The 23,074-nt window shown below is 45.8% G+C and overlaps 6 non-coding genes across 6 annotated transcripts; 3 read left to right on the top strand and 3 right to left on the bottom strand.

Annotated features, from left to right (window-relative positions):
• The first annotated feature begins 12,555 nt into the window (after positions 1-12,555).
• On the top strand, positions 12,556-12,697 carry LOC138235137 (U4 spliceosomal RNA). Its single transcript, XR_011188022.1, has one exon. It is a non-coding gene; the product is annotated as a U4 spliceosomal RNA (small nuclear RNA).
• Positions 12,698-13,401: 704 nt separating this feature from the next.
• trnas-uga (transfer RNA serine (anticodon UGA)) lies at positions 13,402-13,483 on the top strand. The gene has a single exon. It is a non-coding gene; the product is annotated as a tRNA-Ser (tRNA).
• A 213-nt stretch (positions 13,484-13,696) lies between these two features.
• On the top strand, positions 13,697-13,767 carry trnag-gcc (transfer RNA glycine (anticodon GCC)). Its single transcript has one exon. It is a non-coding gene; the product is annotated as a tRNA-Gly (tRNA).
• A 3,585-nt stretch (positions 13,768-17,352) lies between these two features.
• On the bottom strand, positions 17,353-17,494 carry LOC138235138 (U4 spliceosomal RNA). The gene has a single exon (XR_011188023.1). It is a non-coding gene; the product is annotated as a U4 spliceosomal RNA (small nuclear RNA).
• A 1,333-nt stretch (positions 17,495-18,827) lies between these two features.
• On the bottom strand, positions 18,828-18,969 carry LOC138235211 (U4 spliceosomal RNA). Its single transcript, XR_011188088.1, has one exon. It is a non-coding gene; the product is annotated as a U4 spliceosomal RNA (small nuclear RNA).
• Positions 18,970-19,199: 230 nt separating this feature from the next.
• On the bottom strand, positions 19,200-19,316 carry LOC138235154 (U5 spliceosomal RNA). Its single transcript, XR_011188039.1, has one exon. It is a non-coding gene; the product is annotated as a U5 spliceosomal RNA (small nuclear RNA).
• Between the last annotated feature and the right edge of the window lie 3,758 nt (positions 19,317-23,074).

Below are 23,074 nucleotides of genomic sequence, written 5' to 3'. Positions count from 1 at the left end.
AAAGAATAAACTAACAAAGATGATGGCTGAGACAGGAATGAATTGGTTGACGTGCCTCCCATTGGTCTTAATGTATTTAAGGGCCAGGCTACATTCCACCATAGGACTCTCGCCACACGAGATTCTTACTGGACGCCACATGAGAATAGGGCTTCCAGAAGTAAAGGGGGAGGCCACAGACCTCACCCACTTAGATGAGTGTTTGGTAGCATATTGCCGGAAAATGTCTAAACTTGTTAGTGATATTCATAAACAGGTTAAAGCCGCACTGCCTGCACCAGACCAGGACCTCTGCCACACACTCCAGCCAGGAGACTGGATTCTGGTGAAAGACTTCAGGAGAAAGAAGTGGTGTTCACTCAGGTGAAGGGGGCCGTACCAGGTGCTGCTGACCACTGCCACTGCTGTTAAAGTCGCGGAAAGGGTTCCCTGGATTCATGCTTCCCACTGTAAAAAGGTCACAAACGAACTGAGCAAAGCGCAGGAGTGATGTCTCCACAAGGACAGATGGGGATCACCTGCTTGGGACTGATGTGCACAGCCTTTTTTCTTTTTATGTGGCCTGTCACCACCGCGAAAGAAGAAGAATCTAAATGCGAAGCCTCTTTGTATACAAACTGGCTGAATGAAACTGATAATGAGGGGGATATGAGTAATTTGTGGTACAAATTTATAAATCATACTGTAAAGTTAAAGAAATTTAATGCATCTTGTTATGTATGTGCTTTAATGCCTCATTCTACAGAGTCACCCATGCAACTTTTTCCCCGACCAGTTGGTAGTCACATTTCTGAATGCATAAGTCTACTGGCAGGATTTCCAAAGCCAGACCCTAGGTCTTTTCCCACCTTCACCATAACGTATGTAGCGGCGAGGCTTATTAATAAGGCAGAATTAAGTGTTTCTGAGCTTCCCAAATGAGGCCCCATTTCTCTGTTCATCTCTGTGGTGCAGCCACAGAGAGACTATTCCCAGGGTGATTTAAGGTCCTAGGACAGCTCCCAAAGGGGGATGCACTTAGCTAAGCCTGGCTATCATGATCAATGGTCATCCATTGGCGCCTATCTGTCTAGGGAGTGCCAGTTGGACATCTGGAGTGCATTACTAAGTGTCAGGAGTAAGTGACTCATATCTCACCTTGATCAACCAATCAGGGACTGGTAGGGCCGAGTAACCCACGTGGGACTCTGATGCCCATGGAACTTTCAGCCAATCAATGAGCTGAAGTTCCTCCAGGTAAAAACAGGCAACACAGAGATTCAACAAGATTCAGAAGAGATTCTGGAGAGGATTCTGTGGACTGTTCTAAAGGGAATTCAAAGGAGAATTCCAGGGCAGGACGGCCCAGGAGCAGAAGGCTCCCAAGGGCAGGACATCCTCGCAGCGCGCCTCCTGACCATCCTGAGACTCAGCCCGGACAACCACGGAACGGCCAGTGTGTCCGAGTGCCAGAACTTTCCTTTGTTCTAAGAGTCTAGAGTGGAGGTTGCCCGAGGTTAGCACCAGCAGCAGGCCTCGTGAACAGGTCGGAACTGTGGACAGCTGAATCACTATTCAGAACTAGCTCTTCATCAGGAACGAACCGGTCCTCTTCCTGACTTGCTGGGACCCACAGTCATCTTTTCTCCTGTGCACAAACTTTGCTAGTTAAAGCCAACAGTGAACATCAGCAGCGCACCGTCGCAAGCCGCACAGCACAGCCTGGCACCGAGCCAGAGAGCGCGGATTGGACAGCAACAGCCTGCAACTGTTCCTTTGTGCCCGCAGGAGATCTGAATCCCCAAAGATTGGATGAGTATTCAACTTCAATGCATTACAGCTCGAGAATTCAATTGTTATCCCAACCAGTTGATATCAATTTAATTCCTAAGAGTTATGTACTTGTTTGAGTATCTAATGTAGAAGTTATAACCAAGTTCATTTATGAAACGGTCTTAATGAATGATATACTGAACGTATGTCCTCTTGATATATGTAACTCTTTGTAACTGACCGAATATACCTTTTGTATTCTGGTAACCCTCTCGATAAGATCTGTTAAGTTTATATGCATATTCCATGTATTAATAAATGTATCCTCGTGTATTAGTACCTGTGTGTGCGCGTTGTTTGAGTTATGTCGCATGGTTGGATTCTAAAGCCACCGAAAGAATCAACTTTGTGATTTACTGCTACAATTAATAATTGTCTCAGTAAATGCCCAAACCCTACAGAACTGGTGCCTTCAGAGAGCCACTATGATTACATATTTGGCGTCCCTGAACCGAATATGAATCACTACATGTATTTGACCTACTCAAAGGGACATCCATATGCAACCGGCCTGAAGATAAATAAGTCTACTACAGTAGCATAAGGCTTCGTTTCTCCCAGTGATCCAGCAGTGCATTTTGCTATTCACTTCAATGTTACCAGTAAAAAAGCAGAATGTCCTCCTTTGTGGGATTACCTAAAGAATCACATTACCTGGACTGATTCTCCTGTTAAAGTAGCAGTTTACCTGCCTTCAAGGGTTAATCACTCTTATTGCTATGAAAATAAAGGTCGTGGCCCCTCAGTAGGAAAAACAGGAGGCTGTAACGCCACAGTTACTAACCATACTTTATCTGACGGAACTATGGTTTTGATGGATTGGTATTGGCAATGTGGTGCAAAAGTTTATGATAGCCTTCCTCCCCAGTGGAGAGGAGTGTGTGCTCTAGTCACGTTACACCACTCCATTCTCATTGTCCCAGTAAACTCTTATTTGTTAAATTCAATGAAGCCCCTTCAGAGGGAGTCAAGGGTTAAACGCGCTCTCAGTTGGGCTGAGAGATATGGTCCAGATATTTCTAAAATACCAGAAGACAATAGACTATTTACTGCAGCTGAAATGATTTTTTCCTCAGGACTGAGTATTCAGGCAGTAGCTAATGCCCGCTGGTTACAAATTAATCGCTATGAAATGTACTCGTTTATTAACATCACGTTAGAAGGCTTAGACGCTATCAAACAAGAATTAATGGGAGATAGATTAATGGCACTTCAGAACAGGTTCGTGCTGGACCTTCAAAATGCAGCATCTGGAGGAGTCTGTGCTTTAATAGGAGACTCCTGTTGTACATTTATTCCAGCAAATGACAATGATTACGGAAATCTTACGCTCGCTATTCAACATTTGAAAGAACTGAGAGACAAGGTGGACAAAGAAAGAGGCATAAAAGATACACCGGCTTTTCTCTCTTGGTTAGAATCACTGTTTGGAAAAGGGGGAATGTTTTTTTTCAAGTTACTAACACCGATTATAGTAGCTGTGATACTTGTCTTCCTGTTTTTGTGTTGCTGTACGACTTGTATTATTCCAATGCTTCGAAATATGGTAATGAATATGTTTGCGCATCAGTATGTTCTGATAAGAATGCAAGAATCTGAAGTATGGGAGCCTCCTGGGAGTCCATATGAAGAATCTAACTTTTAATCATTTTCAAGAATAAAAAGGAGGGAATTGAAGTGGAAATCTAATAAGTAAATTGATTCTTAAAATGTAGAGAGCTTTGCAAAAAATATATTGGTGCTTTTAGATAATATATTTCAAGGATGTAACTGCTGTGCTACAGTACGTGCAGAATTTTAGAAAACAGTTCGTCAACAAAGTACACTGTGTAGGTTACTTTAGAAGACAATATACCAAAACAATATATGCTGTCTGGGTCATTAGAATTAGCTGAAAGTAACTGATAAGCTTTGAATAACAAATCTAGTGCTTCTTCTCTCACTCTATGATGTAATCTGTTTTCTCTTAGGGAAAGGGGAAGTTTTAGAAGGGAAAAAGCGCTGAGCTTTTTTACAGCGCAACGTCTTATAAAAACCCTGTACTGCTTGTAACAAATTGAGTCTCTGGTTGAACTGTGCGAAGCAGGGCTCCCAATATTGCAATATTGAAATAAAGACCTTACTCAGGTGAGAACTCTCTCTTGTGGCTTCCTTGATAGTTATATTTCCATGACAAACCCAAATCCTACACTGGCCTGAAGTGCCCCCCCATTTCACAGCATTTTTCAGCTGATTTAAAATGTACCTAAAGGAGAAGCATTATTGAAGACCATCAATTACCAAGAGCTTTTGTCAAAGGTTTTGGTGGTCATTTTTAATGACCACAGAGCGCTGTGACCTCGGTTTTACATCTCATCCAAAAGACAGCGCCCTCTTACAACACAGCATCTCCGTCACTATACTGGGGCATTGGGACCCGCACAGACCTCAGGGTGAGCGCCCCCCCGCCGGCACCATTAACACCGCTTCCAGCTGGAAGCTTTGTTTTTCCCTGTAGCTCACCCTCATCCGGGTACTGACCTGGCTCACACCTGCTTAGCTTCAGTGGGTTTTTAGTTGCGAGTTGCAAGGGGATGCAAGTGAGGGAGCCGCACGCTGCAAAAGCCACTGCATTGGCCGGGAATCGAACCCAAGGCTCCCACATGGCAAGCGAGAAATCTAACACTGAACCACCAGTGCTCGGTGCCTGGGCCTTCAAAAAAGACGCTTTTTTGGTGTTCTGTGAAAAAAGCGTTGACATCTGCTTCCAGCTGCAAAATGCCATTCGCGGACGCTGAAGAACTTATTTCCAAGGCAGCGGGTACAAGCGATTTGGCGTTTTAAAACCACCAGGAACAGCAAAGAGGCGCGCTTCTTTGCTTGCGCCAGAACACATCGACAGGAGGTGGACAACGTAGTCAGCAGAATTCGAACCTGCGCGGGGAGACCCCAATGGATTTCTAGTCCATCGCCTTAACCACTCGGCCACGACTACAGCAAGCCCCGCCGCCGCTGCGTTCTTGCTACAATCTTACCTGGATCGCGAGGCACCGGCGGAAGCCTATTTCAAAGTCGTTCTCCGTTTCAAAAAAACGTTTTCCAAAATACAAGCCTTGCAGACAGACACGCCTCAGAGGACTTAAGGGTGGCTTTATGTCGGAATGATAAAGTCTCCCCGTTCGGACATGAAAATGCCACTTTGTTACACACAAAAAAAGAATCAACAACAGAGAAATGCCCACAAGCATTTGAAAAGCCGCACCACGCCGCACTTGAAATAGCTTTTACATTAGTGGTAGACGCAGGAATCGCCTTTTTATTTACGCTCTTACCAACGCGATGGAAAGCAAAACAAAGCAAAGCAGAGCAAAACAAAACGAACAAACGAAAACCCTCACGTCCCGCACTTGCATATAACGCCGTTACGTGCCCAAGCGGTATTGTACGTCATCCTAGCACTGCACCCCGGGGTGTACGGTATATGGGAACGAGTACACACCACAAATCGTTTCGAATCGCTCCCTACAGCTGTAAGGTGCCTTGAAGCGTGCACCCCCAACGTTCTTCTTTGCGCATCTGTGAAAGGTAAACTCTTGAGCAAACTCTGAACCAGCTCTAAGGAAACTAATCCGATTAGACGTTACTTTGACTCATCTTTTAACGCTCAGTGCTGGATTGCTCAAACTCCAGCTAGGGTTAGGGTTAGCATTCCCACGCTACTTAGACACTTTGTTTACGCTCAGTGCTGGATTTTGGGAACTTCAGGACGAGTGGGAATTTTCTCCTATCTGTCAATTCTGTTTTGTTTTGGAGACTCTTGGCTGCCTATGTTGTTCAGTGCAGCGTGAAGGAAACATTTTCCAAAACTGTCAGCTCAAAAGTTGTAAGAAAACCTCTCCAGCTGCTTTAACTCTCTTTATTTTTGTCATTTAATGTGACACTCGATGTATAACTGGAGCCTCACATATGCAAATGGTGAGGCTCCAGTTCGACACCCAGTTCGACATCACTTTACAGTATCTGACAAAAGCATGGCAGACTGTGCCGGACCGGCAGATAACTTCTGCTTATTTTTACCATATTAAACATTGGAAATCCTCCCACTTGCATTTGTGACACTTGATTTTGGCTCCACCTAAGACACTCTTAAATCTTCAAACACTTTTCCCTTCTCCCGCAACACTCTTGTATGTCGGCACTATGTGGCAGCGTTGCATGACAACCCCTCTCACCACGGAAAGGAACCTAACAGCTTTGGTAAGAGAGGAGAAAAGAACCAGGCCCGTATGGGGCTCAAACCCGCAACCTTGCCATTTTTAGCACCACGCTCTAACCAGCTGAGCTAACCAGCCTCACAACAGTGGGCCTCTCTGTGCTGCAAAAAATCGAACTAAGGGAATTTCTTTTGCCCTCCTTTGAATAGAAAGAAACATCGACACCAAGAGAAAGGATGACAAATGGCTTTTATCTGGAACTTTTCATGTCCAAGGAGCTCAATGTGCTTTCTGTGTACAACAGGGCCACTGAACTCCACACTGGCCACTGAACCACAGCAGTGGCTTGCTGGGTTGACATCTCCCAAGGAAAATGTTGAAATCGCATGTGGAACAGGAAAATGACCCTCGAGTATGAGGGAAAAAAAAGAAAATGATAATCTGGAGCGAGCCAACCCATGTCCGGACAGCCCAGGTTCGGTGATGAGGTGGGGTGCTTGAATCTCGCTGTTGGAGGCCGTCTGAAACTGACCCAAGCCTTTCCCTTGAATTAAATGTAAATAAGAAATGAATCCCAGATGCACAGATCAATCACGTGTTTCCTTTGAGCTGTTTCAAAGACTGCTCCAGAGTTAACCTTGCACAGATGCGCAAAGATTAATGGGGTGCACGCTTCCAGGCGCCTTACAACTGTAGGGACTGATTAGAGACAATTCGTAGCGTGTGTTCGTTTCCATATACGCCCCGTGTTGCAATGGTAGGATGAAGTCAAATACGTGATTGATTCCATGTGCATCTGGGGTTCATTTCTTATTTACATTTAATTCAAGGGAAAGGCTTGGGTCAGTTTCAGACGGCCTCCAACAGCGAGATTCAAGCGCCCCACCTTCAGCCCAATCTGCGCTGCCAGAACGCCAACGGCTCCTCTGCTCTCCGGGGTGCGGTTGTGACCCCGTAACCTAAAGTGTTGGTGGCAGATAAATGGAGACTAACAGGTGACGTCCTAGGACATGACTACATTGTGACACTCGGTGGGGATGGTGACCATTGCTTGGAAAAGAGTGCGAGGCCCCTTTAGAAAAACATTTTGTTAACAGGCATTCTGGCTCAGCCTAAACACCTATAGCTTGCACAGCGCATGCTATTAGACAGGCACCTCTGCAAGACCTTAAGAGTCTCTTAAACCAGTGATAGTAAGGTGTTCCCAATGGGCGATGTTCGGCTTTCAAATCATCTCTCCATGGAAGCGCCGAGATGCAGCTGTTTAAGGCTTAGAAGCAGCTGACTGTTTCACTACCTAACTGATCACTGTCAGTCAGGGAGCTCAGAGGTGAAAAGCCTGTCTGAGAGACAATTCGCCGTTGATCAGTTCAATATGTTCCGTACCAGCTCAGTGCACCTGAGATCATCTTGGTAGCCGTGTAGCTCAGATGAGTGAGAGTGTGTGTGTGTGTACCACCGTGATTGGATGCCGGTCCTTCTCAGGTCACAGTAAACCTTCTGCTGCCTAACTTCCCTAATTTCGGGGATCCCTTTGAAAAAGCAAAGGAAAAAAAAACAGGCTCTTCATCAGCGTGATCGACCCCATCCAGTGTGCCCCAGTGGCCTAATAGATAAGGCACTGGCTTCCTAAGCCAGGGATTGTGGGTTTGAGTCCCATCTGGGGTGCCCCTGTCCTATTTTGAGCATACAAATGTCCTTGCAATTTGCGAAGCTGCAACCCCACCTTACTCAGTGAGCGTCTCTGCTTTTCTCTCACATACAGTTGGGAGAAAAACTTTTGTAAACAGCACTTCGGAATAATGTGTATTTCTGCATGAATGGCTCCTAACATGTGATCTTATCTTTATCTAAGTCATAATAATTAATAAAGAGAGTCTGATTTAACAAACAACACATGCCCAACATTTGACATTGCTGATTCTTTATTGAACAAATGGTTTAAACAATCAAGGTCATTGATGGAAAAAGTACGTGATCCCTTATATTAAGGAGCTAGTGGAACCTCCTTTATTGTTAAAAACCTCAACCCCCACTTTCTGTAGTGGCTGATCAGACCTGAGCAGCGGTTAGGAGGTATTTTGGCCTATTCCTCTATGCAAAACTGTTTCAGTTCATGTATATTTTTGGGATGTCTTGCATGGAACGGCCTGCTTCAGATCACGCCACAGCACTTCAATGGGATTGGGGTCAGGACTCTTACTTGGCCATCCCAAAATACGGAATTTCTTCTGTTTCAGCCACTCTGTTGTTGATGTACTCCTTTGTTTTTGTCATGTTGCATGACCCAGCGTCTTTCGAGTTTTAGATCACAGGCAGACACCCTGACATTCTGCTGTAGAATTTCCTGATACAACTTGGAATTCATCGGTCCCTCGATGATTGCAAGCCGTACAGCCTCCGCCATGTTTCCCAGGTGGGATGAGGTTTTGGAGTTGGTATGCAGTGTTTTGTTATCTCCAAACATAACGCTGTGCACATTTACCAACAAGTTCAACTTTTGTCACATCTGTTCACAGAACATTGTTCCAGGAGTTGCTGTGGAACATCCATGTGGTCTTTAGCAAACTTGAGAGGGGCAGTGGTGTTTTTTTTTGTGGGGAGAGCAGTGGTTTCCTCCGTGGTGACCTCGCATGATCACCACTCCTGTTCAGATTTCTTCTTACGGTGGACTCATGAACACAGACGTAATACAAAGTCAACCACCTGTTCGCTAGATCCCATCCTCACTCAGCTAGTCACAGATTCCCTCGAAGGACTGGCAGGACCTATAATTAGTATGATGAATGCATCGCTTGCGTCAGGCGTTGTACCTGATCAATTTAAGGTAGCGGTTGTTAGACCGCTCCTTAAGAAGTCAAATTTGGATCCACAAGTTCTTAACAACTACAGGTCTGTCTCAAAGGTCCCATTTCAATCTAAAAGTCTTGAGAGAATAGTTGTTGCCCAATGTCAATCGTATCTGGATTCAAATAATATACTTGAGAATTTTCAATCTGGTTTCTGAAACTGCATTAACAACAGTCGTAAATGATATTCTCTTAGCTACTGATGCGGGGAATGCAACAGTGCTTGTGCTTCTAGATCTTAGAGCTGCCTTTGACACGGTTGACCTCTCTGTTTTGTTACACAGGCTTGAGTTTGAGGTTGGCTTATCTGGAACCGTCCTTCAGTGGTTTACTTCACATTTAACTCATCGTTTTCATTATGCTCAAATATCTAATAATTGTACTGCTTCATCAACGTCACCAGTTCAATTTGGGGTACCAGAGGGATCAGTGCCGGGACCAATATTGCTCTCTCTCACTCTACATGCTGCTGCTAGGTAGGATAATACGAAAACATAATATGATCTTTCATTCATATGCTGATGACACTCAAATAAACATTTTGTTTACACCAAACGACAACTCTTCTATTATCACTTTAGTTAAATGCATTAATGAAGGAAAGACTTGGATGTGTGAAAACTTTTTGTTACTCAACTCTGAGAAAACTGAGGATCTGTTGATCAGAGGCAACAATACTGATAGGACTACTATAACTTCAGCACTTAACTCAGAGGATTTCAACATTTGCCTCAAAGAGACAGCACGTAACCTAGGTGGCATATTAGACACAAGGCTCTTAACAACTTGCATTGTTAAGTGCCTTGGGACAACCTTGTTGTGAAAGGCGCTATATAGAAATACAGCGATTTGAACTGAATTGACAATGTAAAATGTTGTGTGTGTTGTTTGTTAAACAAGACTGTCTTTATTTATTATTATGCGTCAGATGAAGATCAGATCACATTTTAAGAGCCATTCATGTAGAAATCCAGATCATTCGCGTTTTAAGAGTCGTGGGAAAAGCGAAACGGGTGCTTTTCCTTTGTTGCGTAGGCACACGACGACACCGTAGGCAGCAGGACTCGAAGCTTCGCGGGGAGACCCCGACGGCTTTCTAATCCATCGCCCTAACCACTCGGCCACGGCTGCAGCGCGTGCCGCCGCCGTCACTGCCTTCTTGATACAGTCTAACATAGAGTGCCGGGCGGCGGCGGAAACCTTTTTCAAAGTCGCTTTCCGTTTAACAACAACAAAAAAAACTTTCACAACATGCATGCTAGCAGACAAACGCGCCTCAGAGGACTTAAGGCTGGCTTCAAGTTGGAATGATAAAGTCTCCCCGTCCGGTCAGGAAAAGGGAACTTTGTTAGACAGAAAGAAGGAAGTAACAATAACGGAGAATTGTGTGCAAGGATTTTAGAAGCTGCGCAGCCCTGCAGTTTCAATAGCCCTTTTATTCGTGTTAGATGCTGGAATTGCCTTTTTTTTGACGCTCTTACGAATGCGATGTCAACGAAAACAGAACAAAGCACAAAAAAACCTCAAGTCCTGCAGTTGGATAGAATGCCGTTACGCGTCCAAGCCGTTTTTGACTTCATCCTACCATTGCAACACGGAGCGTATATGCAAACGAACACACGCTACGAATTGTCTCTAATCAGTCCCTACAGTTGTAAGGCGCCTGGAAGCGTGCACCCCCATCATTAATCTTTGCGCATCTGTGCAAGGTAAACTCTGGAGCAGTCTTTGAAACGGCTCACAGAAAACACGTGATTGATTCCATGTGCATCTGGGGTTCATTTCTTATTTACATTTAATTCAAGGGAAAGGCTTGGGTCAGTTTCAGACGGCCTCCAACAGCGAGATTCAAGCGCCCCACCTTCAGCCCAATCTGCGCCGCCAGAACGCCAACGGCTCCTCTGCTCTCCGGGGTGCGGTTGTGACCCCGTAACCTAAAGTGTTGGTGGCAGACAAATGGAGACTAACAGGTGACGTCCTAGGACATGACTACGTTGTGACACTCGGTGGGGATGGTGACCATTGCTTGGAAAAGAGTGCGAGGCCCCTTTAGAAAAACATTTTGTTAACAGGCATTCTGGCTCAGCCTAAACACCTATAGCTTGCAAAGCGCATGCTATTAGACAGGCACCTCTGCAAGACCTTAAGAGTCTCTTAAACTAGTGATAGTAAGGTGTTCCCAATGGGCGATGTTCGGCTTTCAAATAATCTCTCCATGGAAGCGCCGAGATGCAGCTGTTTAAGGCTTAGAAGCAGCTGACTGTTTCACTACCTAGCTGATCACTGTCAGTCAGGGAGCTCAGAGGTGAAAAGCCTGTCTGAGAGACAATTCGCCGTCGATCAGTTCAATATGTTCCGTACCAGCTCAGCGCACCTGAGATCATCTTGGTAGCCGTGTACAGATGCAGCCATTCAAAATGCGCGGTATAAACCCGCAGTACGGTAAACTACCCACAAGCAACCGCAGGGCACCGCGGTAAGTGATTGGCTGGCCAAAATGACCGACAGGGGCACTCGTGGTGCATTGGTTGGTAGTGAAAAGATTTAATCATTTAATGTCTTTACTGTGCACATTTTAATCCGCTTAGTTTTGAATATTTATATGGAATTTTACCACTAAAGGGAAATTTTAGTAGCTGAGCATAAAAAGAAGAGGAGCATAACGCATCTGAAGGTCATAAACGATATTAATTTAGGAACATAAACATTACTGTATGTACATAAACTGTACTGTGTATGGCTGGTCTTGGTAGTTTAAAGAAAAAATACACACCAGTCTTCCATTTCTCCCTAACCATTTTAAGCATGAAAGTTTTATGAAACGGTACCCAAATATGCGATTGCTGTATAGAATGAATTTTAATTTTAAAAAATTATTTAACATGAAAATTAAACTCTTTACATCTTCCGCCTGAGAACAGTCACCCGTTGCTACCCAACGCAGAAACACAGCCACTAACTAGCAAAGAGAGGACATTAGCTAGCCAATATGATAAAGAAATAAATGATTATTTTGTTTATTTCTTTTGCACATTTATTTGAACATTTCCATCGATTGTACAAGCACTTGGAAACTGTCCAATCCCTAGTTCATCAGACATTTTCTTTTACGCTGCGAGCATTCTCCTGGTCTGGCTCCGGTCTGTGTCTTCTAGGATATAATGCCAGCGAACTCTTGTTTTTATGTCCACTATAACAGACAATCTCCTTTGCTTTTAACCGAGCGTTTAATAATTTCCTAAAATGAAAATGATTTACTTTGTTTCCCTCACAGGATCAATAGAAGTATCTATCATCTGTCTAAACTATGGGACAGATTTCTGGGGTCTCCCCATACCAGAGATTATGGTAGGGCTTCAGAATGGTTATTGGCTGACACCATCTGACACCCCTCTGATTGGAGAAAAAAGACGTGCTGGTTTGCTATACATACTGTACCAGGAAGAGGATTTCTTTCTATTCGAAACGTGTATTTTAAAAGTTTAAGAAGTAAAAACCTTACAGCGTACACAGATTTCTAAACTGATCAGGATCGTTATCTTTGTGTTATGCATAATAATGTTCACAGCTCTGTCCAGCAAATTAATAATAAACTTTATTTTATATAGCGTTTTAAATGAATAAGTAATTAGATTGCTCATAAACCTAATCATGAACCATGTTGATTTCCATAGGATCCCCGCGGTTGCCTGGCAACCGTCAGCTTTGCGCAGTGGCAGTATCGTAGCCTGTGACGTTTAGCCGAGGCGCGATTATTGCTAGTTGAAAACTTTTCCCAATACCCCGCTTCCGCCGGTTTGCAATACAATCGGCGAAAGCAATTTTTGACAGTCTCGTCAGGGACTGAGCAAGCTGTTTAAAGACAGATTTTGTCATGGTGACATCATGGTAGAAAGAAACGAGCTTGTTACGTCTCAACAGAAACGCTCTTTAGCTCTTTCAGCGTTATGCAGAGAACAGCGTCTGTCGAGATCACTTTTGAGTCAGCGCGAAAGGCCGTGTGCTGTCAGTTTGATTTCATATTGCTCGTAGCGGTGCCCGGCTTTTGTCTGTCAAACGTTAGGTTGCGCTTCTTCATGCTGCATCGTCGGCATGAGTGGAGCTTTTTAAACGTCTGTACTTACTGCGCCCCATAAGAAATCGTTTGTCGCCGTTCAAAAGAGATTGTGCGATGTCCTGCAGCGTTCGCAAAGCAAACCTTTGACAGTTTGAAAAGAGCGTAAATAAAAAGTCGATTCCTGTGTCTACCTCTAATGTAAGAGCTATTTCAAGTGCGGCGTGTTGCGGCTTTTGAAATGCTTGAGGGCATTTCTCTGTTGTTGATTCTTTTTTTGTGTGTAACAAAGTGGCATTTTCATGTCCGGACGGGGAGACTTTATCATTCCGACATGAAGCCACCCTTAAGTCCTCTGAGGCGTGTCTGTCTGCAAGGCTTGTATTTTGGAAATGTTTTTTTGAAACGGAGAACGACTTTGAAATAGGCTTCCGCCGGCGCCTCGCGATCCAGGTAAGATTGTAGCAAGAACGCAGCGGTGGTGGGGTTTGCTGTAGTCGTGGCCGAGTGGTTAAGGCGATGGACTTGAAATCCATTGGGGTCTCCCCGCGCAGGTTCGAATCCTGTCGGTTATGTTGTCCGCCTCCAGTCGGTGTGTTCCGGCGCAAGCAAAGAAGTGTGCCTCTTTGCTGTTCCTGGTGGTTTTAAAACGCCAAATCCCTTGTACCCTATGCCTTGGAAATAAGTTCTTCAGCGTCCGCGAATGGCATTTTGCAGCTGGAAGCAGATGTCGACGCGTTTTGCGCAGAGCACCAAAAAAGCGTCTTTTTTGAAAGCCCAGGCACTGAGCATTGGTGGTTCAGTGGTAGAATTCTCGCCTGCCACGCGGGAGGCTCGGGTTCGATTCCCGGCCAATGCAGTGGCTTTTGCAGCGAGCGGCTCCATCACTTGCATCCCCTTGCAACTCGCAACTGAAAACCCACTGAAGCTAAGCAGGTGTGAGCCAGGTCAGTACCCGGATGAGGGTGAGCTACAGGGAAAAACAAAGCTTCCAGCTGGAAGCGGTGTTAATGGTGCCGGCGGGGGGGCGCTCACCCTGAGGTCCGTGCGGGTCCCAATGCCCCAGTATAGTGACGGAGACGCTGTGTTGTAAAAGGGCTCTGTCTTTTGGATGAGATGTAAAACCGAGGTCACAGCGCTCTGTGGTCATTAAAAATGACCACCAAAACCTTTGACAAAAGCTCTTGGTAATTGATGGTCTTCAATAATGCTTCTCCTTTAGGTACCTTTTAAATCAGCTGAAAAATGCTGTGAAACGGAGGGGCACTTCAGGCCAGTGTAGGATTTGGGTTGCAAGAACCATGAAACTGTACGAGAAAGCCCGTACACTGAATTACACGGCTTTCTATTCAAAGGAGGGCAAAAGAAATTCCCTGAGTTCGATTTTTTGCAGCACAGAGAGGAGCACTGTCGTGAGGCCGGTTAGCTCAGTTGGTTAGAGCATGGTGCTAATAATGCCAAGGTCGTGGGTTTGAGCCCCGTACGGGCCAGGTCCTTTTCTCCTCTCTTACCAAAGCTGTTAGGTTCCTTTCCGTGGTGAGAGGGGTTGTCATGAAACACTGCCACATAGTGCCGACAGACAAGAGTGTTGCGGGAGAATAGAAAAGTGTTTGAAGATTTAAGAGTGTCTTAGGTGGAGCCAAAATCAAGTGTCACAAATGCAAGTCGGAGGATTTCCAATGTTTAATATGGTAAAAATAAGCAGAAGTTATCTGCCGGTCCGGCACAGTCTGCCATGCTTTTGTCAGATACTGTAAAGTGGTGTCGAACTGGAGCCTCACCATTTGCATATGTGAGGCTCCAGTTATGCATCGAGTGTCACATTAAATGACAAGAATGAAGAGAGTTAAAGCAGCTGGAGAGGTTTTCTTACAACTTTTGAGCTGACACAGTTTTGGAAAATGTTTCCTTCACGCTGCACTGTACCACATAGGCAGCCAAGAGTCTCTAAAAAAAAAAAAGAATTGACAGTCATATAATGTCCATTAACCCCGGTTTTAAACGCAGCATCATGTCTGCCATCATAAGAATATGAGTCCAATATTTTAGAATATAGTGAGAATGACTTCTAACCTTACCTGTGGCGTCTTTAATCCCTATTGCTCAATGCACGGTGAAAGCATTGCATACATGTGTCTGACAATGAGGAATGGGCCCCTGAGACAGTCATTTACCTGTTTCACAAATGATCGTATTTTACTAGAGATTCTGTTCGGGATTCAGATGTGCATTCGGACAGCAATCCCTTTCAAGAAATGATACGTTCTGGATGAGGTCAAAGGTGCTGGAACACTGTATTTAGGATGTGTTTGCAGTGATTGTGTGTCTCCTGCTTCAACGCAGTGATATATAGATGTGCTCCTGTAATTTATTGGTACATGCCCAGGGCAGTAAGCAGTCTGAGGATTTATTTCCAGACGGCATAGAGCAGTGAAGCAGTGAAGTAGTGCAACACACTGGATCATTATATTCCATCCTCTTGCGAGTTGCAAGAGGATGGAAGCATTGGCCAGGAATCGAACCCGAGCCTCCCGTGTGGCAGGCAAGAATTCTACCACTGAACCACCAATGCTCGGTGCCTGGGCCTTCAAAAAAGACGCTTTTTTGGTGCTCTGTGCAAAAAGCGTCGACATCTGCAAAATGCCATTCGCTTTAGAACTTAATTCCTAGGGAGCGGGTACAAGCGATTTGGCATTTTAAAACCACCAGGAACAGCGCTTCTTTGCTTGCGCCGGAACACAGCAACAGGAGGTGGACAACGTAGTCGGCAGGATTCGAACCTGCAGGGGAAGACCCGAATGGATTTCTAGTCCATCTCCCTAACCACTCGGCCACGACTACAGCAAGCCCCGCCGCCGCTGCGTTCTTGCTACAATCTTACCTGGATCACGAGGCGCCGGCGGAAGCCTATTTCAAAGACGTTCTCCGTTTCAAAAAAACATTTCCAAAATACAAGCCTTGCAGACAGACATGCCTCAGAGCACTTAAGGGTGGCTTCATGTCGGAATGATAAAGTCTCCCCGTCCGGACATGAAAATGCCACTCTGTTACACACAAAAAAAGAATCAACAACAGAGAAATGCCCACAAGCATTTGAAAAGCCGCACCACGTCGCACTTGAAATAGCTCTTACATTAGTGGTAGACGCAGGAATCGCCTTTTTATTTACGCTCTTACCAACGCGATGGAAAGCAAAACAAAGCAAAGCAGAGCAAAACAAAACGAACAAACGAAAACCCTCACTTCCCGCACTTGCATATAACGGTGTTACGTGCCCAAGCGGTATTGTACATCATCCTAGCACTGCACCCCGGGGCGTACGGTATATGGGACCGAGCACACGCCACGAATCGTCTCGAATCACTCCCTACAGCTGTAAGGCGCCTTGAAGCATACACCCCCAACATTCTTCCTTGCGCATCTGTGAAAGGCAAACTCTGAACCAACTCTAAGGAAACTAATCCGATTAGACGTTACTTTGACTCATCCTTTAAGGGCCCCTTTTTAATTGGAGAAATCAATGATTTCGAATGAATTCTGTATGCGTTAAAAGACAGCTATACACAGAACACATGCAGGACACTGCTCATGATGTTTCCCGAGCCGAAACACAGTGCGTTTTTCCAAGCCATCTGACAAAGCCCGCCCACTGAAAACTGCAGCAGATCGTGTAAAGACGTTCAACTTTGTAACTACTGCACGCACAGGAAGCAGAATAAATTCCTCTTCTTAAACTGTAGTGTAACGCTTACGGCCGACAAGCACTGTGTGTAAGAGCCGGCGTACCAGAGCGGGTGACGTCACCGCCCTTCCCTGTGATAGCAGGACCACAGCTACTGGGCTATGGAGAGATCTCTCTTTAGCTCACGGGGCTAGGTCGCTGCAGAGAGACGCGGAAGTCCCGGGTTCGAGCCACCTATACTTGGGGCCGACCAGATGCGGCAAGGGCGCCCGCCTGAGCCTCCGTTGCGTTACAATCTGACAAAGCCCGCCCACTGAAAACTGCAGCAGATCGTGTAAAGACGTTCAACTTTGTAACTACTGCACGCACAGGAAGCAGAATAAATTCCTCTTTTCAAACTGTCAAAGGTTTGCTTTGCGAACGCTGCGGGAGATCGCACAATCTCTTTTGAACGGGGACAAACCATTTCTTATGGGGCGCAGTAAGTACAGACGTTTAAAAAGCTCCACTCATGCCGACGATGCAGCATGAAGAAGCGCAACCTAACGTTTGACAGACAAAAGCCGATCGCCGCTACGAGCAATATGAAATCAAACTGACAGCACACGGCGTTTCGCGCTGACTCAAAAGTGATCTCGACAGACGCTGTTCTCTGCATAACGCTGAAAGAGCTAAAGAGCGTTTCTGTTGAGACGTAACAAGCTTGTTTCTTTCTACCATGATGTCTCTATGACCAAATCTGTCTTTAAACACCTTGCTCAGTCTCTGACGAGACTGTCAAAAATTGCTTTCGCCGATTGAATTGCAAACCGGCGGAAGCAGGGTATTGGGAAAAGTTTTCAACTAGCAATAATCGCGCCTCGGCTAAACCTCACATGCTACGATACTGCCACTGCGCAAAGCTGACGGTTGCCAGACAACCGCGGGGATCCTATGGAAATCGTTATCGATCGTCTCATGGCATGTCGTTGCGGTAACGCTTCATATTTGTCGTCTTCTTCTACTTCTAGCTTGAGGTTTTGAAGAATTTCATGACAGACAAGGGCTCCGTTGGGAACAAAGGACGTTGTGAGAAAACCGTTGCTTATTTTCAGCAGCAGAAATACAACCCTTTAAATACAAGATGACAGAACAATGACGAAGGGCGTGCCGGGAGGAACTCATGCACTACAGAGGAAAGGGGGCGGGCACGTACAGTTCACATTCAAGCCACAAGTACTCTTCTCGGATGTTGCACAAACAAATCCTAACGTCCTGAAAGCATTGCAGCATGTTTGTGTCCCACTTCCCGTGGCTGCAGGACGACTGACACGAACGGACAAACACAATCTGTGGCGTTTAGCGTGACATAGTCTTGCAGGCATCGTGCTGTCTCACTGCAATACTATACCGCTGGAGGAAACAGCCCGGGTTCGATTAGCCTTGGAATGTGACTAGGAAAGTGAAGCCTTTTGAAAGAGTTAAATCACTGCACAACGGAACTGAGGGAGAATCTTACAGGGGATTCTGAGCGGTGTCTGCATACACGCAGTCCGATACGGGTGCTGAAAGCTTGAGCTACTCTCAATGTCATGCTGCCTTTCCTCGGAGTAAATCTGTTACATTGAAAGAATGCTTCTCGCAGGTTCAAAAAGGTACCCTTGTTAATTGGAGAAATCAATGATTTCGAATGAATTCTGTATGCGTTAAAAGACAGCTATACACAGAAAACATGCAGGACACTACTCATGATGTTTCCCGAGCCGAAACACAGTGCGTTTTTCCAAGCCATCTGACAAAGCCCGCCCACTGAAAACTGCAGCAGATCGTGTAAAGACGTTCAACTTTGTAACTACTGCACGTACAGGAAGCAGAATAAATTCCTCTTTTCAAACTGTCAAAGGTTTGCTTTGCGAACGCTGCAGGACATCGCACAATCTCTTTTGAACGGGGACAAACGATTTCTTATGGGGCGCAGTAAGTACAGACGTTTAAAAAGCTCCACTCATGCCGACGATGCAGCATGAAGAAGCGCAACCTAACGTTTGACAGACAAAAGCCGGGCGCCGCTACGAGCAATATGAAATCAAACTGACAGCACACGGCGTTTCGCGCTGACTCAAAAGTGATCTCGACAGACGCTGTTCTCTGCATAACGCTGAAAGAGCTAAAGAGCGTTTCTTTTGAGACGTAACAAGCTTGTTTCTTTCTACCATGATGTTACCATGACAAAATCTGTCTTTAAACACCTTGCTCAGTCTCTGACGAGACTGTCAAAAATTGCTTTCGCCGATTGTATTGCAAACCGGCGGAAGCGGGGTATTGGGAAAAGTTTTCAACTAGCAATAATCGCGCCTCGGCTAAACCTCACAGGCTACGATACTGCCACTGCGCAAAGCTGACGGTTGCCAGGCAACCGCGGGGATCCTATGGAAATCGTTATCAATCGTCTCATGGCATGTCGTTGCTGTAACGCTTCATATTTGCGGCCGGACACTTCCCGCCCCCCAAAGAAAAGAGCGCCAATCAGACAGGCGGAGACCGAGGACTCGCAGAGCAGACGGCCACAGTCGCCGTAATAAGAGCGATTGTGAGCGGTTTTGTTTTCTCTCTTTGACCAGCCCAGCTGCGCCCCACCCGAAGGCAGGGAAGCACAAAAATTGTATGGAACTCATTCATGCTCCTCTCCATGGAAATCTTTAGTAAAAGGCAAAAGATTTGTACGAGATGAAGAGAAACCAGAGTGCGTGGCTGGACAGCTGCAGGAGCCCAGGCCGCCTTCAAGGCCTCTGCCCTGCCGGTCGTGGTTGGCAATGCACCTGGCCTTACAAACGAGCCAGTGGGGCCCGTTCAGCTCCGGGCTCATCGCCTGCGGCTCTCGGCTTACCTGGCAGGGGAGATACCTTGATCAGCCTGTAGTTGGAGTAGTTGGATTGTTTTCTTGTTTTGTGGAAGCAGTGTTTGTTTTGCAGTTTGAGATGGCAACCTTTGGATCCCGCAAGAATGCTGTACGTTTTGAGCTTTTGGATGACCTCTTCATGGATCGTATGCAGTTCAGCAGAAAAGTGTTACAGAAGGAACTTGGCTTTGAACCTCGGCACTTGGATTTCATCTTCGCTCTCCCAGGTCAGAAAGCATTTGAGGTTGTTTTTGCTACCTATTCTCTGTTTGAACAATGTGTGGATGTGTTTGAGGCAAAAAGAGGGAAAGTTCCTGCCCTTGAGAAGATCAACTTGCAGCCTCTGACACAGAGAGAGAGGAAAACGGTGCATGTTGTTATGTTCTCGGAACTGGCAAAGACGGAGGACATTCACACCTGGCTTAACCAGTACTGCACCGTCCACCATGGAACTGAGGTTAGAGATGTTGACGGTATAAAAACAGGAGCAAGGAAATTCGAGGTTCGCTTGCTACCGGACAATGTAAATGGAGGCTTAAGGCACCTGCCCTCTACAATCCGGCTGGGCGCCTGCAATGGCTATGTTTTTTATGTGGGACAACCAAAGGTGTGTCGGCGCTGTGGTGCTGTGGGACACCTGGCATCGTCCTGCACTGTGAAATGCTGCAAGACCTGTGGCAAACAGGGACATTTAGCCTCTGACTGTTCAATGCTGCCAAAGTGCAATTTATGTAGCTCGGAAGGACACGTTTTTAAGAACGGACTGATGGCGCACGGAGGGTCCATATACTGTGGATCCCTCAGTGATCTTCCGCGTATTCAAACTACCAGCGTGTGACTCCCCTGTCCCCGTGACCTCATTGCTCTGCTCTCTCCTCTGTGCAGCCGAGCCCGACTCACGGTAAAGTGAAAAAAAAATATGCCCTCAACGTGAGATTTACTCTGGAGCGAGGATAGATGTTACCTTTTTATCATTGAACAGGATGTGGCGACTAGGTTCAATTTTGTATCCTCTTTAAAAGATTAAGGACTAGGGTTAGCGTGATTTACCACCCTTTCAGCTAAGAACCCGACGTGCGCACCGTTTAAGCTGCATAGACTCGGTCGTTTAACTCTTCTCCATTAGCAGGGTTAAGGTTAAAGAAAAAAACATTGCTGACCTCTTTTTTTTTTGCCAGCCGCTAGCGCTGATTAGCAAGGTTTGTATTTCATGTTTTGCAAGTTGCATCCATTTTAAGAAAAAACAAGTCGCGTTAAAGACAGGAAATGAATACTTGCATTTAATTAAGTCTAGCCGTAGGCGGTTGTCTGTAAGGACCAGTTCTGTTCGAGAAGACAGAACAAAGAAGGCACCACTGGTATTCGGACTCAGGATCTCCTGTTTAAGAGACAAGCGCTTTTACCAACTAAGCAACGGCGCCCCGGTAGTGTTGTCCTTTTGCAGCCACTTGGACACACCACTCAGACACATCTGCATTCGGTGTGTGCTCCGCCTGCTCGCTGAGCAAGTTGCCACCTTTACATACAATAGCAACATCGACACCAAGAGAAAGGATGACAAATGGCTTTTATCTGGAACTTTTCATGTCCAAGGAGCTCAATGTGCTTTCTGTGTACAACAGGGCCACTGAACTCCACACTGGCCACTGAACCACAGCAGTGGCTTGCTGGCTTGACATCTCCCAAGGAAAATGTTGAAATCGCATTTGGAACAGGAAAATGACCCTCGAGTACGAGGGGAAAAAAAGAAAAAGATCATCTGGAGCGCGCCAACCCATGTCCGGACAGCCCAGTTTCCTCTACGAGGTGGTCGAGTGGTTAAGGTGATGGACTGCTCTTCCATTGTGCTCTGCATACATGGGTTTGAATCCCATCCTTGTCGCTCTCCATGTCTGACATGTGTGCCCGTTTGATGTTGGCCCTCCTGTCGTTTGCTCCGGTACTAGAGCCATACATTTTCTAGCGGTGGCTGAACATGATATAGTAGGCTAACGTCGGTTTTGAGCAGTAACAGCGTTTACGTTCTGCTGCTGCCAAGTGGCTCTGGGTTGAGACCGCGTTTTCACTTACTTGCAACGCAAATGGAGAATGCGTTTTTTGACAGTCTCTCGAGAGACTGCGCTAGGTGTTTAGGGATAGACTTTGTCAGTTCCCCCTGGGATGATGGCCTCTCAAATAGTTTGGGATTCCTCTAGACGTTTATACAGTAGAAGCCTGCTTCGTGGCTTAAATCCAAGCTAAGGAAACGAGTTAGAGGTCTGATGCAGAATTGCGAATTCAATGAACAGGAACACTACAGTACATTGCACTGTATGTGTGAGGAAAGCTGCCCCCTTCTGTCCCTTGTCGACTGAACAGAGGACTGTAAAGGATACCGAAACTTTAGGATGCTGGTTGGAATCCAGCTCCAAAAAGCCCCTTTGGGTGTTTTCTCATCCAAAAGTAAGAACAGCGAATCTCCCTTTGATCAAAAGCGCAACAGAGCTGTTTTCCGTGGAGCAGGTTTCAGACCCGTAGACCTGTTTTATTTATAGGGCAGGGCGCATTCCCAAACGCGAATCTTCTGTTTTAGAAATGCTTTGGGCGGCGTGAAGTGAAAATAAGAAATGAGCTCCAGATGCACATGGAAGCAATCAAGTGTTTCATCCGAGCTGTTTCAAAGACTGCTCAAGAGCTTTCCTTTCACAGAGTCGCAACGATTAATGATGGGGGTGCACCCTTCAATGCACCTTACGACTCTAGGGAGTGATTGAGACGATTCGTAGCGTGTGCTCATTTCCCTCTATTCCCCGTGTTGCAGTGGTAGGATGACGTAAATTATTGCTTCGACACGTAATGGCATTATAATCAAGTGCAAGAGCTGAGGGCTTTAGATTTGTTTCGTTTTCTATGGCGTTCGTAAGCGCGCAAATCAAAGGCAATTCCTGCGTCTAAAACGAATGTAAATGCTTTTGAAAGTGCAGTGTGGTGCAGCTTGTAAAATCCTTGTCCACATTTGTGGTTTGTTGATGTTTTTTCTGTCTGCCAAAGTTGCATTTTGACATCCGGACGGGGAGACTTTATCATCTGAACGTGAAGCCAGCCTTAAACCCTCTGAGGCGTGTCTGTCTGCCGGCACATATTTTGTCAAAGGTATTTATTTTTTTTTAACGGAGAGCGACTCCGCAGCCACCTTGCACTCCGTGTTAGATTATAGGAGGAATGCGGCGGCGGCAAGCTCGCTGTAGTCGTGGCCGAGTGGTTAAGGCGATGGACTCGAAATCTGGTCTGTGCAATTTTGTCTGCAACTGGCTGCTGGACTTTCTTATCGAGAGACCACAGGTGGTGCGGATAGGCAATAAAACATCAACACCACTCACCCTGAGCACTGGAACCCCACAAGGCTGCTGTCTGAGTCCAAGGTTGTACTCCCTATTTACTCACGACTGCACAGCAAGACAAAGCAACAACCGCATCATTAAGTTTGCCGATGACACCACTATAATAGGACTGATCAGTGATGATGACGAGTCCACTTACAGGGATGAAGTTGTACAGCTGCTTAGGTGGTGTCATAGCAATAACCTGGACTTGAACATAAAGAAAACCAAAGAGCTAACAGTGGAC

Source organism: Lepisosteus oculatus, unplaced genomic scaffold, assembly GCF_040954835.1.
Source record: "Lepisosteus oculatus isolate fLepOcu1 unplaced genomic scaffold, fLepOcu1.hap2 HAP2_SCAFFOLD_78, whole genome shotgun sequence".
Lineage (NCBI taxonomy): Eukaryota > Metazoa > Chordata > Actinopteri > Semionotiformes > Lepisosteidae > Lepisosteus > Lepisosteus oculatus.
The sequence above is the reverse complement of the archived record's forward strand: the minus strand, read 5'-3'. Positions and strand labels throughout refer to the sequence as shown.